The sequence below is a fragment of the Poecilia reticulata genome, linkage group LG13 (genome assembly GCF_000633615.1).
Source record: "Poecilia reticulata strain Guanapo linkage group LG13, Guppy_female_1.0+MT, whole genome shotgun sequence".
In the NCBI taxonomy this organism is placed as follows: Eukaryota; Metazoa; Chordata; class Actinopteri; order Cyprinodontiformes; family Poeciliidae; genus Poecilia; species Poecilia reticulata.
In genome coordinates this window covers 10,596,317-10,612,905 of record NC_024343.1, presented here as the reverse complement: position 1 = coordinate 10,612,905, position 16,589 = coordinate 10,596,317, and the positions used below count along the sequence as shown (strand labels likewise).

Below are 16,589 nucleotides of genomic sequence, written 5' to 3'. Positions count from 1 at the left end.
TTTATATATATTAAAAAAATGATACAAATGATACATTTGTGTATCATTTTACACAAATGATAAATTTGTGTAGTCTTTGTTTTGTCTTTGCTTGTCATGGCATTGTCCAGTTGGTAGCACTGCTGCCTTGTGAAAAGAAGTTTGCATGTGCTCTCTAAATTGTTCTTAGGTGTGAATGTCCACATGCAAGTGTGGTTGTTTGTTCTGCGTGATTCTGACACAGGAGGATCACAGTGTCACCAGTCCTGTGGTGGGCTGTTGACTTGTCCAGTGTGCGCTGCCTCTTGCACAATGACCGCTGGAGATAAGTACCAGCGCCCCATGACTCTGCAAGGATAAGCAGATATAGCCAAACATGGGCTGAAAACGAAAGTAGGAAGGCAGGATTATCTCACCTACATTTAACATTTAAGCATATACAACAAGTGAAATCAAGCTCAAAAAAGTACATTTTACATAATACCCCCCTTTAATGAAGTTTACTGCTGGCTTTTGTAGATCCATTTTTGACAGCTTGTACTTCTCTCCTGCCATAAAATAGAGTCTGAAATAGTTCATAACTAGTGTGAGATGGGTCAGCTGAAATCTTTTTGGCACACTTTGCTGTCCTAGAAGTGAGCAGATTCTGGAGTGATGGCAGATTGCAACCAATTACCTTCTCTGCAGAGCGAATGATATGCTGCAGTCTGCCTTTGTCCTTTGCAGTGGCAGCAGCACACAGATGGTGATGGAGGAAGTGAGGATGGACTCAATGATGGCACTGTAGAAGCAAACCATCATTGTTTCTGGCAGGTAAAACCCACCGACCTGCAGCAGGAAATCCACACTCTGTCCAGCCTTCTTGAGGAGGGAGATAATATTCTGGTCCAAGGTCATGTGGAAAGATGGGATGATGTTTCCATCAGGAAGATCAGGAAGTGTAAGTGCGCCACAGTGCCAGCTTTGCTATTTTTTGCTGGATACATATGTATATAGTCCTCTGGAGACCTCTAGGTCAAAGTGGGAATCACCTCCCAAGGTGGTGGGGAATAGCCGATCAAACGGACACAGTGATCATCCATGAGCAGCAGAAGACAGTGGTTGTGATCGATGTGGCCGTCTCACGTGATGGGAGCATCAGCGAAAGGGACATGAATGGATTTGATTTCATTTTGTAAATGTTGTCATCTTTAAAAGTACATTTTAATATGTCTCAAAAATTGCCACAATCTTTCAAAGTAATGTTGGTTGTTCAGGAGCACAAAAAATGAAAAAAGTTAGAATTTAGTTTTCATCATTTTTAAGTAAATGAAAACAATATATTTTTTTTATTTTCATGAACTGTATGACTTTGAGGTGAGTTTGTGCTCTGGTTCCAATGTTTTGAGTTGTTCTTGTGTGTTAATGTTTATTGTTGTGCATCTTTAGTGTTTATATTCCTGTATCTGTATCCATGTTTTCTCCAATAATCTACGCTCAGTCACTCATCTGCCTGCTACCTTCGCATTGGGCATATCCTAATGATACATCTCTCATGTCTCGCTGGGTTTCATCTTGTCGTTCTAGCTTCCCTTTAATGTAATTTCACTCAAATTGAGTAAGATGCTTTCAGGGTCTTGTGAATGTGGCTGTCTCTGTCAGTATCCTGTCTCAGTGGGCCATTATTTGCTGTGCTTTAAAAGTTTGTGGAAAACAGAACCTTTAGGATGTAGACGAGTGTTATATTTGCATTATTTTTACTTTTCAAAAAGTGAAAAGCCTTTTCCTATAAGCTGTTTAAACAATCTTGTGGTCCAAATGCTGCTTTATCTTTTGGCTGTGACCAGAAAGGTTTTGCTCTTAAAGTAACGAGGCAGAAAACTGACCAAAACACTTCCTCAATAAGAGTTTCACGCTATCAATTCAACTTGAGCTCAGAACCTGGATTGCTTTTCAATCTGCCTTTATTTTCAATACTTTCCACCTCTGTCCACAGCATAAAAAAGAAAACAGAAGTTACTTTATCATTTCTTATTGAGGAAACTGATCAAGTATTCCACGGTTTGGTATTTTTCAGTCTACTTCAAAGCACACTATTCTTCTGGGGGCATTACGCAATAGCTATGGTCGACTGTCTAATTACTGTTTAACTACAAAAATCTTAAAAAATGCATTGTTGTTTTTATTCTTGTTTAAATTTTACATTCCACAGACATGTCTACAATGTTCACAGACAGAGCACAAAACGCAGTTACAAGATGCAGTCCTGCACTGACAGGGTGAGACACATAATGGTAGCTTATGATGTGAATTTTATTTTTTCTTTGGATGTAAAAAGAACAAATAAAATTCATGCGTGGCTGCCCATTTAAAAAATAGAGCACTGTATGTTTAGCGACAGACAAAATTAAATACTTGGGTTTGTTTGAGTCCATCAGAACCACAACCATGAGGTTCTCCATTGCTGAGTGTTGCTGCAAACGTCAGCGGAGAGTTGGTCTGACCACAATAGCGAGAACAGATCATATAATGGAGAAGCTCACCATCTGTGGGACATTATTAACCAGTCAGTTCACCACTTGGCAGTGGATCAGCGCCTTTCGATGCTGTTCTTAACCCTTGTGCGTTCGAGGACTGAGGCAAACGTAGAGGACTGAGGCAAATGATACAAGTTTTACGTGTGTGGGGTCGGTTGGACCCCATTTCTAGGTCAATTATCAGTCATTTAGTAAGTATGCGTCTATATATGAAAATTTAATGTAATATAAAGTTTTCACTAAACAACAATTCAAATATACATTGAGATTTGAAAAGAATGCAATTTTAAAAAAAAGAAAAATGACCTGCAATGATTAAGTGACTGGATTCTAAGTAGTTTCTGCACTGTTATGGGCAAAATGAATGCAAAGCCACACAGGTGATAGCTAATCTGTCTGGAATCACTTGAGATTGCACACTAATGGATTCATCTATTCTTACAGAAAATCCATCAGCTGCTGAATTTACATTAAACAAGCCAAGATGCCTCGACTGGCTTTATTATTACCCTCCTGTCATCAAATTATTGTTTCCTTACTGTATATTACAGCTTACACACACACACACACACACACGCACACCCCCACGCACTCACGCACACACACACACACACGCACACGCACACACACACACACACATGCACACACACACACACACGCACACACCCCCCCACACACACACACACACACACACACACACCACTACAAAGACATCCACACAATGGAAAGTCCATTAGATAGAATGGGGCAATAAAGTAGAGTGAGGTTAGAGGTGAAGCAGAACAATAAGTGCAGACACAGACCATCGTTCATACTGGTTCACACAGAGGTAAAGATTATGGCAAAGTGTCACAACTGGCAATTGCTGTAAGAAACATTATTCTAATTTCAACCACATTGTTGAGTTCTCTCCTTCTTAACTCTTTGTACAGACAGACACACAGACATACAGACAGACTCTTCTGGTTAGAACACAGAAACAACCCAAGAGTCTTTTTACAAGCAACCTGCTTTAGATCTTTTTCGTCTTCAGGCCTTTGTATGTCCTTGGTTGTTTTTAGGGTTTTATTTTTATTTTCCTTTCCGTTTTCCACAACTCTCTGCTTCCTTTGCTACCTTTGCTACTCTTTTCTCTGTTACATCTTCATCTTGTCCAACTCACTCTGTTCCTTTTTTTTTTTCTTCGTTTTTCACATTCCCTATAAGCAATATTTCCCAAAATCTCTTTCATGCTTCCACAGCTGAAACTCTACACAATCGCCCCTTCTCACTGTCTGCAGTCAGTCATGGAACCTTTCCATGCTGTTATGCCATCATCTCTGCTTCCCCCCCTCTCTGGCATATCCTTTTCTCTGCACCTGGCCGTGACTCTTCCCCCATCGCTGCGGGTTCCCCTCTCCACCCCTCTGACAGCTTCACATTAATCATTCCTACATCCCAAGGAAGACTGTCTTCCTTCCTTCTGTATGTCTTTTTCTCCTTTACATTCTCTATATCTTTCAATCTCCCTTTCCATCTTGTTATAAGAAACAACTCTAAAAACAATTTCTATTTATATGTTACAAAATTTATCAGCCCCCTTCCAGTTGTGTTGTGTCAACATGCTGCCTGAAATGTTCAGCTCTAACAGCAGCACTGGAATGGTACAATGAATGGCACATTAATTTATTCTAAGTGCGGCATGTTATAGAAAACCTCTTGGAGGGCAATCAGACCAAAAAAGCAAGATGCTTTAAAAAAAACACACACACACACACACACACACACACACACACACACACACACACACACACACACACACACACACACACACACACACAAGTCGCAACTTTGCTGGGTACATGTTGCCTCAGGAAATTTTATAAACTTTTCAGCGTTGTGGGTTTATTTAAACACACAGTAGGATCACTTTTACAGGTTACTGGAAAGGCCAGCTGTCTTTATAAAAGTAGGACAAGAATTTCACAACTTTAAACTATATCAAACTATAATAACTGAAATAAACAAGAATATTCTGATTCATTTGTTAGAGTTCAAGTATCGTATTTTAGAGCTAAAACACATAAATTCTTGAAACTATGATTCATACGCAAATCATAACATTTAAGCCAATTTTCAAAGTGGATGAGTACTTCTGAAACCCACTAAAACAGGATACTATGACTCAGGATGGATAGTTGTGTGGCAATGCCATCTTGAAGTGTGTGACTCAGTTGGTAAAAAAATAAACTTGGAATTCAATTCTTCACAAAAAAAGAAAAAGAAATGTTTTAACAGGAATCTGTCAAAGAAGTTCATGACTGCTTATTGATCGTCCTAATCTTTTTTCCTCCTAGCTCATGTTTTCTTATTAACCCTTGATAGCCACAGCCAGATACATTTAACATCTAAGTGATTTAATTTAATTTAATTTCGTCACTGCTATATATAAAAAAACTTTATAGCAAACATTATACTATTAATGTTGACTTTAAAACATAAGCTCCCTTTCTGCTGCATAAATTTACTTTGAGTCCAGTACCAATCAAATCCCCAAAAATGGTAGCAGTAAGCAAAGGAAATTGTGAATGACAGAGAAATTCTTGGAAATTAAATGCTAAGTGGCTTGGACCCTCTGAGACAAGTCAAACACCAAAACAGCAGAAAGGCATTCTTTTATTTCCTCCAAGGCGTTTTTAGCCGTGTCTTTTATACCCTCATTTGTTTTATGGTTTTCTCTTGTGCTCTTAAACACTGTCTAATCCCTGATTAGTGGAGGAAGAGGGCGTTTAATGCTCCTCTTCACTTGTCTGCTTTTGAACTGTGACACACAAGAGTACTTAAACGCGTGCGCACACACTCAGATTGCTGGGAAAAACAATTCATATTTGTTTACACACAAGCAAAGCAAAAGCGTCCAAAACCCCACTCTACCTTTCACAGCTACGCTGCTTGCAGAGAGGTTTTTCCTCCATGGCAGAACTTTTACTTGAAGAGGATTTAATAGTATCTGGTAAATGAAACCACAAACCAAGAGGACAATGCATTTACCCCACAGACAAACTGCAAATAATATAAACAAGAAAACCGAATACAATCCTACATTTCTCCAAGGGCAACATTTGTAAATGTTAAAGGGGGAACAGTCTAATTTTATGTAGTATTACAACTGTGTTATGCGGATCTGAGCATTCATATGCACACATGGGAACAGAACCTTAAAAGGAATGCAAAGTGACAGGCCAATATTTAAATTTGTCATGGAAATCTCCCCAGTGAAAGTCACTTTTGTTTTTGCCCGCCCACATAAAGCTTCCTGCCTTACTAGTTTACAGCTGAGTTATAAATTATTCACAGGTGGATGATGGCAAATATCCTTAAACAGGTGTTCTTCTTGTTTTCACTCATCTGCCCAAAATGAAAGAACAGTGACTTTTAGGCAACAGGTTTTCATAACAGAACTCACATGAAAATGTTCTAATTTGCTTCGGTTTAGAGTGAAATGTTGCAATAAGGGAGGAGGCTTCTGTTGTTGGTTGTCCCTACTAAAGTCCCACCTTACAGTTATTTTCTCCACAGGTTACCGTTTTCTATCAAGTAACGCCGAACATAAACAGTATTTCATTCTTTCATTTTCTGAACCGTATTGTTGTTTGTATTTTGTCTGGGGTTAAGGGGTAAATATAGCTGATTCCCCAATTCCATAAGGCTGGCACAAGGACAAGGTTTATTTAATATCTATAATAAAACAGACTTATTGAAAGCAAATTTTGTTTCTCTTGTCTGGGTGATTTCAGTGAAGAAGTTTCTTCCTTCAAATAGATGAAACCAAAAAGCGTTCATAGGGGGAACAGCACCTGCACATCTTTTAATCCTAACCCAGCATCAGGATGACTTGTCTGACAAATTATCATTGTTATTATTATTCAATTCAATTCATTTCATTCCAATTCAAAGCTAATTGTGTCTCAAGGAACTTTGCAAACAAGTCATTTCAATTCAATCACATGTACATTACAAATGATCCTAGTTATCAAGCAGCCCAAGCTAGTTTAATATTGGTTTCTATCTAATGAAGCCCAACAGATTGCATCCTGTTGTTGACTTTACAGCAATTCCTCACACTGAGCAAGCATGGCGTGACAGTAGAGAGAAAAAAACTCACCTTTAATAGGAAGATAAGAGCCAGCCTGATCTTATTTGGCAGGAGAGAGAGAACATTTAGTTATTGGCAGAATTATCCCAGTCACTTTTTTTTTTCCACTTTTCCATCAAAACATTGTTTATTTGTGTTTTTTTAAGCTATGAACTATATCCAAAGAAAGAAATTAAAAAAGTTTGGTCTCCCAAATAAGAACCAACTTCTTACCTTCGAAGCATCCTTGGAGGTTATCCTCATTTCCATTGAAAGCCAAGCTTTGAGGCAAAAATAAACAGAATTTTCTTTGTGTAAGAAAATAAAAACTGTGAAAATGCACAGACACTCTCTAAATATGATCAGTTACAGATTTAAAAAATCCTGACAGATTGCATCAGCAAAACGTGCCAAACACAACCTGGCAATGGCTGAGAAGAGGGAAGCAACAAAGTAAGAGCAGCCGTAAGAACACGTTACTCTGTCTCTACACTTCAAACTGTTCGATTCTGAAAACCTATCAATGTCTACAGCTTCTCTAGCACGTCATGTATTTTGTATTTCAAGCAAAGATGAGCTGGTTACAATTCTAAGAACAAACAATCAAGATGGTGCCGGTTTCCAGCCTAACATTCAGTCTGCTGAGCAACAACAGTAAAGTTCCCCCTTGAGAACAAAATGAAATATTGTTTGAAATGTCACTTGATGGGGGTGATATTTTCCATTTCCCATACTGAATAACGTAATTACAGTGAGCTCCAATCAGCGGAAGAGCTGGAAAACTGGAGAGCTGACAGATTACCATCTGTTTGACAGAGGCAAGTCAACAACACCTCTATCTTCCCTCACATTTCCCCTGATGCCACAACAGTTTATCTGTTCATTACCAACTGATAGGAGATCGGGCCATGACAGCTAATTGCATCACCAGGATGTTTGTGGGAATGTGTGTGTTAATATGTCATCACCGCTAACAGTTTGGGCATGTGATTCTGAACGATTTGGTTTTTTTTTTTACAGTTTGTGTATTTTGTCGGGTTTTTTTTCCAGAGGAAGAAGAGCGAAGGATGGAATGAGCAGCACTGACAGCTGCTGCCAGGGCCTACCTGTAAAGCCCGAGTTAAAGCGTCTCCATTGTCCCTGCCTTTCCCCTCTCTTTTTATCTGCCTTCTTTCGTCCCTCGTTATATCGTTTCCCCACCTCCACCCTCCCCTTCGGTCACTTTCGTCACTGCTATCGTCACCTGAGGGTGTCTAAGTCCCACGATGCATTGCAATCCGTCTGTGTCACGGGCACGTGGTGGAACTGCAGTGACATCTACTGAGAGAGAAGAGGGAGAAGTGGAAGAAAAGGAGAAGAACTTGCAAATGGAGGAGAAAGAGGAGAAAGGGGGAGCAGAGGTAGAGGATGACTCTCTTCATTATTTAAATTAAGGACACATTTAATCAACTTAGTGCTTTAAAGTCAGCTTAAATGAGAGAATCTGAACCTTAACAGATTTATTTTGTGTTTCGTGCCCTTGTCAGGTATGGTGTGGAGACAGCTCTGTTAACAACACTTCTACCCAGATTTTTTATTCTGGTCAGGGAGCTCTGATGCATGCTGTCTGTGTATTTGTAATTACTGTCTTAGCCCCTGGCTGTCAAACACCATTACCTGAGGTCAAACCTAAATGGCAATTTTAACAGATTGTATATAGACAATAATCTATTATAGACAATAATTTAATTCCAGATGCATCCGACTACATTTAGAATATCACCGATGACACAATTTAGTTTGGTTTTTCACATTAAAGTGAAACCCGAGTATGGTGACATAGATTTCGAGCAACAAAATGCCTGTTAATTTTTATGATTATGGATTACTTCTAATGAAAACTCCCCAAAATATAATATTACATGGGGTTGTTAATGCATATTTTTATGTTATGGTCTTCACAATCATGAGGAAGACTATTGTTGTGGCAATTTTCCAACAGCTACCGGCAACATCCACGAGGAGGAAAGCACAGAAAATTGCAGCAAACACGAACTGTTCAGAATACTGTATCCGGGGATATTGACAGAACGTTGAACAGAAGGTAAAACTGTGGCAGTGAAAAGGTGCACAAGCAACACAAAGACTGAGGATTACAATGAAAATGCCCATTGGATTCACAGTATTGGATTCACAGTAATCACTCCTCTGACTCGCTCAGAGTCTTGAGTTGTTTTGGGGTTTGTTTTTCTGGGTTCCGAGATTGACTGACTTGTTATATGCTCTCCTTAGTTATTCTTCTTTTGATTAAGTCAGACTAGTTTGGTCTGGTCTCAGTTATTTTAGTTAGATTATAATAACATCTATTTATTTGTGTTCAGTTATTTTTTTCATTGGTTAGATTTAATTTCCCAGCTCCCATGTTTGTGTTTACTCCTCCTCACTCCCTTGTGCCACATTCTCTTTCTCTCTCTCTCTCTCTGCAGTCTCCCTTTCTCTCTCTCCCCTCACACCTGCAACCTGTTGGTTAATCAGTCCCGGTCCATTATTCCAGCATTCAACTTGCCATGTGAAATCGGTACACTTGACTATGAAATCTCAACTGCATGGAGTCCTGCCCCTCGTATGTGGGAGCTTTAACAGCGCCTGTTTCATTGTCTTAAATTGGCTAAAAAGAAAAAAAAGACTGCAGTGAGGATCAGTGCCCTAAAGTCCTCTCCTTAGATCAAAATAAATCTTGCTTTTAATTTGGAAAACCAGGTCTAAACCTGTATCAGAGTCTGGAGAAAGACGGGAGAGAATCTTGTGGTCCCAAGTGAAGATTTGTACACAAGCATGACTGACAGAGAGAAGATCTTCCTCCTGGCTCTGATGTTGATGGTGTGTTCCTCCTGATGATGATAGTGGGATCACAGGCAGGAGGCAGATGAGCTCAAGCTTTCACAGATTATCTGCTTCATATTATGCTGTCACACTATAGTAACATTTTTAAGAAATACGGGAAAAAATAAACAAACATTTGTATAAAAGTTACCTACTGAAGCTTTTTTGAAATAAGTAAACTTTGCAATTATATTCTAGGTGATTTCGATGTCCTGTCAAAACAAACAACAATGAGCTTGTGCAAAGACATAATGGTCTAGACTCACATAAAGCAAACAGTTGGCAAACCAGTTTACATTATATGAATGATATGAATAATTCAGCAGCTTGTTCACATGAACCACATGTTAAGGAGACTGTGAACTGGACTTTGCAGGTGTATGAGCAGGAGGCTGTAATAATAATCCAAAGATGATCTGCATATGCAGATTCCGACTTACATAAAACTCAGAGGAATTCGCATTGCTTTTCTAAATGCATTAATTTTGTAAATAATTTGCAATGAAATAAAAAAACTTCAGAAGTGTTGTTCAAATAGAAAAAAACTGAATGTCTCAAAGAAACATGTTGTGCATTTCCAGAGGTAAAATGTGAATTTCTGACATTAAAACAGGAACATATTGTAGAAACAAACAGTAATTTTCTTATATGTAACAGAATGCAGTTGTTTGTCAAACTGAATAAAATCCAAACAAACTTCTTATTTTTACTATGCATGATTTGGCAAACAACCTCTTAAATAATTTATTTAAGTTCAGATTGTGTTTGCAGAAATGTGGTGCTAACAGTTTCACAGCTGCTACATTTGGCTTGACTGTCAGGGTGTAAAGGTCACAGTTTGGTAGGAGTTTGGAACCTAGCACTGTTTATGAATTACCTTATGGTACATCTGATACTGCTGTCAGGCACAAATAGATAGATAGATAGATAGATAGATAGATAGATAGATAGATAGATAGATAGATAGATAGATAGATAGATAGATAGATAGATAGATAGATAGATANAGATAGATAGATAGATAGATAGATAGATAGATAGATAGATAGATAGATAGATAGATAGATAGATAGATAGATAGATAGATAGATAGATAGATAGAAAAAGCGAGATCAGATAAAGCGTAAGAAAAAAAAGTGAAAAGGTGGTCAGCCATTTTGTGACCACTGTGGTTGTAAAATCACCAAACCTTTTCTCCTTCTGTCTCTGGAAAGCCAAACTCTGTGCTCAGCTGCTTAAAAGGCAAAATGAATTACATCCTGTCTTTCATGATTACCATCTATTGCATTAGTTTGGTGTAGAGTTCCCTGCGTACGCACCCTCTACTGAAGTGTTCATCATTGTGGTTTATTTTATATTTAAGAATCCCCTTGAAAACGAGACGCTATATCTCAAGGGGTTATCCTTGACACAAATAAACAAACCAACATCATTGCTTATACTCACAGGTAATGCCTACACTGTGATGCTTTGTTACAAAAAATATTTATCTCACATAAAGAACACATTCAACTGATGCTTTTCAGACAGAATAAAATTTCTAAAACAAATCCTTTTTAGAATTTCAGCATCTGCAGAATTGTTTGTATTTGCCAACATTGGCGTGCCATACTATAACCACTTTATTAACTATTTCTGTCCTGAAGGGCTGGCTCATTTTACAAAGTGCCTGTGGTGGGTGTAGCCCCGTCTATGAAAGGCCACCGACACAAAGACACACGTCAAATAAAACTGTGTTCATTTTGATTGGTTGACAGGTTTTCAACGCTCACAGCAGAGACGGACAGCAATGTCAGAGGTGGAACACGAGAGAGAGAAGAGACAGAGAAGTTGAGTGATGCATGTTTCTGATGCAGAGAGAGGAGAAAGGGGGGGGAAAAAAAAAGTGATGACAGAAGTGAAGTAAACAAAAGCAATGGCAGCTGTAAAGGAGAAAATTGAAAATGAATGCTGACACATGGCACAGAGGAAGAAAAAAAAAAGCCTGGGTTGGAAAGCAAAGGCAGGAATGACAAAACAGAGGCAAGAGATAAAACGGCTTGGACAGAGGAGAGTGTGAGGCACAGTGAGAAAGATGAAGGTGTTTGTTTAAGGTTCGCAACTGAGATAATAACAGAGCAGTGAAGGCCGCAAAGAGGACAGCAGGTATTAGAGCTAAATAACTCCATGTTACTTTGAGTGTGATGTTGAAATGATTAGAAGGTTCTGTATTTCAAGCATTACAGCAAAATAAAGGGGCGAAGGTAAAGAAAATTACAATAACAAGAAATGCTTCAAAAGAACAAACTGCAGGCATTACACACATTTTAGACAAACAACCAAAACTAACATTTTAATGTCTGATTTGTATAGGAATGCTACAGTAAATAGGGATATTTTCAGACTTATTTAAATGAGCCAAACGTTTTTGCATATTTGAGGTTTTCAGTCAGTTTGTTCCAAAGCAGAGGAACACAGAAACCTGTTTGTGTTTTTTTTTTGTTTTTGTTTGCTTGCATTGTGTGACCCTTATATGATTCAACTTCTTATGGACCAATAACACAATTTTAAGACCTGTGGCTTTGTCAACGTCTTGTGAATTACTTTGAAGTTCTGACGTTTGGTCAGAAATTTGAAATGGATCATTTTACTGCGAGCGTAATTCTAGATGAGCTGCAGCTTCCAGTTTTGTTTTTTTTTTTACAGATACAATGCACAGACAATATTTAACCAACTAAAAATAAAAGCATGAGAATTTTTTTCTGTCCTGTTACTGGAAATCCTTTATTTTAGGTTTATAACTATTGAAATTTAGATATTAGTTTTAGTTAGCAACAGCTTGTGCACCAGGATGCTCTTTGGTTTTTAGTTTAAAGGAATACTTATCTGTACACCTTGCATTTTGGGACCAAAAACAATTACTTCTGTCTTTTTGGCATTATGCTAAAGGATATTTTGACCTATTTATGGGCACACATACTTAGTGACTGAAAGAATTTGGGGTCATGACTCCTATAGCTGTATGTCATAGTAAGATGTGTTGAAATACTCCTTTTTCTGAGCTTAGAGAAGCATTTAGATCAGTGGTCCTAAACTCCAGTCTTTAAGAGCCGGTGTCCTGCAGCCTTTAAATATCTCGCCGCTTTAGTATACCTGACTCCAAAATTAGCTCATTAGCGGAGCTCTGCAGAGCTTGACTGCACACGAGCGAAGTGGTTTCACCATTTGGTTCATGTGTAGGACAAGGGTCACATCTAAAGGTTGCATGACTCTAGCCCTCAAGGACTGCAGTCATTGTCTTTCAGTCCGTCTTATCTTTGATATATTTCTTTAGACTTAACATAACAAAGAGGTATTGTGGCAAGGTACAAGGAGCTAAAGGTCAAATGTGTTGTGTGAACACAGCGAAGTTTCATCCTGAATGATTCATAAGTCAGACTTAAGTGGCATAGTGAAAAGACACATAAAGAATGTTTGAAAGACTTTTAGGAAGGACTTTAAAAAAAATACAAAAAAAGTCTGGATTCTTAGAGGGAAAACAGAAAAAAAGGAGGGATGACTCAAGATTTTTGCACAGTAGCATAAATGTATCCCCAAATGCAGAGCACTGACAGACTCATTCATATCAAAGTTTAACCAAGTTCACTCTTGGCCATTTTGACCTCTAATTGATTTTTTTTCTCTCCTCGAAGAGATTATTCCTGAATGTAATAACTGAACCTTGAGATTGAAGATTACTGTATTTTAAATAACTAAAGAGGTCACCGCCATAAAAATTATGAATCCTGTACCCTCACAGCATGTAAATGTTATTAATCCCCAAAGTCTTGCCCCCCAGAGTGATTGAGGTGTTTACTGCTGTGCATATGTTTTATAAATCAGCAGGAGGATAGCACCTGCTTAGTGTCCCATTTTTCCGTATTAGGCTTGTCAGGGTGATAGAGCACATAGTAATAGATCAATATTCACCCTCATGCACACATACACACCACTCGAGCACTAAAACGCAGAGACCACACCTGCACACAGCTACACAGTGACGGGAATGCACATAAACATCAACAAACAGGCACATCTAAATGCATTTGCATGAGGGGTTCGTGCCTGTTAGCCCATTTCCCGGGTTATGAGATGATTAGCATCCCATTAACAAGAGTTTTCCTGCCCTGCACAGCCTCCCTTTATGCCATAGGTGCTCTGGGATGATGAAGCATTGTTATCAGGGGCCATGAATCATCCTCTTCCCCAAATTAAACATGTAACGTCATAAACACATTATGGCAAAGCTGCAGCTCAGGATGGATGTGTGGGCAGAGATGTATGTGAATGTGTATGTGTGTTTGACTGAGTGCCTAGTGTCCCAGTTAAGTGTAATAAAGTACAGGGCTAAAATAATGTGATGAGTTAAATGAGCAGACCATCCATGCATTTAAGTCCCTCAATACCCTCCACCCTCCATCTCCCCGTGTCTCTCGCCTCTTTCCCCTCCCTCGATATCCATGTACCTTTGTGTGTGTGTGTGTGTGGGGGGGAGAGGGGGTGCGCGCGTGAGTAGTGCGTATGGAGTTGGGCTCGGAGGTAATGTGATTCGACTGGAACGATTAATCTTGCTCAGGTGAGAGTGCAATGGGAGCAACAGGGAGGGCAACAGGGAGAGGGGAGATGGCCAGGAACGGTAGCTTGAAAGTAAGTCAGTAAAGAAAAAAGAAGGGAAGGGAGGGAAGCAGGTGACGTATGGCTGGTGATTTCTCCTGAATCGCCCTCTCTCGCCTTTTTTTCAGCGTTATCCAGTTGTTTCGTTTAATTCAGCTCCTTTTCTGTTACACCTCCTTCTCCAACGCTTGTAAATAGTTTCGAAGATTTGTGGAAAGACCTTCATGATGTATGGCACCCATCTCTGCTTTGGCAAGTCCTCTTAAACAATTTGTTGAGCGCTTTTTTGCTTTGCTGTTGTCTGCAGTGCCTTTTGTGCAAGTTTATACTCCACTACACCAGGGAATAGTTGTTTTTAATAGCCATGTCAGTGCTACATCGTAATTTCCAAGTGTCTCTTTGTGTTCGTGTGTTTGTTTGACTGGTCTGTACCACTGAGTCGACAACATTGTCACACCTTTGACAGAATGAGCAAGTTTCCGTTATCTGGATGCAATTCAGTCTTTTAAACTTCAATGATTTATTTAGCAAATCAAATTAAATTCACACCAAGACAGTCTAGTTATAGAGACAATTGGAAGTACAATGGGTTGCTAGGGAAGGAAAACTCAAGGTTCCCTACCTGCACCAGTTATCCTTGTGAACACCACACCATGTTGTGCCATGCTTTTATTATGGCCAAACAGATAAGTGTTTAGTTTTATTGTTTTCTTTTTCTTCACATTGTAGGCCTTCCTTTACTTACTGCCTGAATCCTTTATGCCTGAATAGGCTGCAACACTTTAATCTTTTCTTAATACAAAAGCATTGTAACTGTCCAACGAACCAAAATGTCAGAATCGCAAGCGTCCCTGTGGGACCTGAATGTAATAACTGTGAAAATAATGTAAACATATTCTGTGGAGGATATTAAAACAGTCTGTGCATTTGCTCACCGACATTCAACATATAGTATTGCAGCCTGCTAACAGGACTAAGAGACTTAAAATCAAAGTTACAGATTAAAGTGTGGTTTTATTTTAGAGCAGGTTTCTATTAGTATATTTAAGCACAAATAGGGCAATGTAAAAAAAGTTTTTTGAGGAAGAAAGAAAATGCTCAAAGAACCGTTGGCATTAGTGGTTGTAGTACAATGCTGGATGTGTGCTAATTTCTTAATTTGATTTCTCTCCTCAAATAGAGCAAGTAATTTGTTTAGGGGACCATGATTTGCCTAAATTAGCTGGTAAGCTCCTTGGCAGTGGTAATGTGGATAAACAGCGAACAGAAACTGGAGCCTAATCATAGTGTGTCTGTTGAACTTCTGCAGAGACACATACAAACACTCATTTTTTTCCCCTCCATCCAGTTTCTAAATTCCACCATAATCATCTAGTTTAAAATTACAGCCTAACAAGGATAAGAAGCTTGCCAGCTAAGTTGATAGCCATGTTTCTGTACAGACATCCTTCCATGAATGCTTCATTAACTTTTTTGGCTAAGCACTTTGCACAACTACAGTATCACTTTAACTGTGATAAAATAATGTGCTGGTGCTCAAAATTGTGCAGTTGAGAGAGAGACAGGGGGCCGTTGTGGCTCAGTTGGTACAGTATGCACACCATGTGTAGTCTGTGGTATTCAGAGCAGTTGTCCTGGGTATTATTCCCAGTCTCAGGCCATTTGCTGGTCTGAGTCTCTCTCTCTCTCTCTCTCCCCTATTTCTAGTCCACCCTATGCAGACGGGTCCTAGGTGAGGAACCAGACCAAGTGCAGCCCAAAGATCCCTTAAGATGAATACGACCACTGGAACAGTGGACGTACATGAGGTCCCACCCTGGAGCCAGGCCTGGGACCCGTTGGGGAGCCCCTTGGATAACTTATTTTCTCTGAATAAATGAAGATTAACAAAATGAGGCAAATGTTCTCCATCCCAAAACTAAGTCCTCCTTTTCTTTGTTTTCAAAAATTTTTTGAATAACGTATAATTTTCCTCCTACTTTTCAATTGCACACCACTTTGTGTTGGTCTGTCACATAAAATTCCAATGAAATATATTCATGTGTGTGGTTGCAATGGGATCAAATATGGAAACGTTCAGTGGGCATGGAAAAAGTTGACAGTAAGCAATTCTGGGTAACACATTATTTGAAGGGGTGTGCATAAGACTGACATGACACTGTTATTAACATGACATAACACCTAACATGAACATAAAGAAGTCTTCATGAATGTTTATGACAGTTGTCATGAAGTGACATTCAGTAAATAATGACACTTTTAATGAAATGCCAACTTTGCATTAAATTATCATAATTTACAAAATCATGATCCATCCAGAATAATCTAAATTCATGTTACTAATATGCGACCAGGGGTGAAAGTAGTTTAAAAATCTTGGGGGTACTATGACAGAAAAAAAAATAAAATAAAATAAAATATATATATATATATATATATATATATATATATGTATTTGTTTGTTAAATACTTAATGAAACATATTT

General features: G+C 38.7%; 1 long non-coding RNA gene across 1 annotated transcript; it reads left to right on the top strand.

The window, feature by feature from the left end:
- Positions 1-7,914: 7,914 nt before the first annotated feature.
- Positions 7,915-16,003, top strand: LOC108166805 (uncharacterized). Its single transcript, XR_001777198.1, has 3 exons — positions 7,915-8,009; positions 8,591-8,692; positions 15,811-16,003. It is a non-coding gene; the product is annotated as an uncharacterized LOC108166805 (long non-coding RNA).
- The last annotated feature ends 586 nt before the right edge of the window (positions 16,004-16,589 follow it).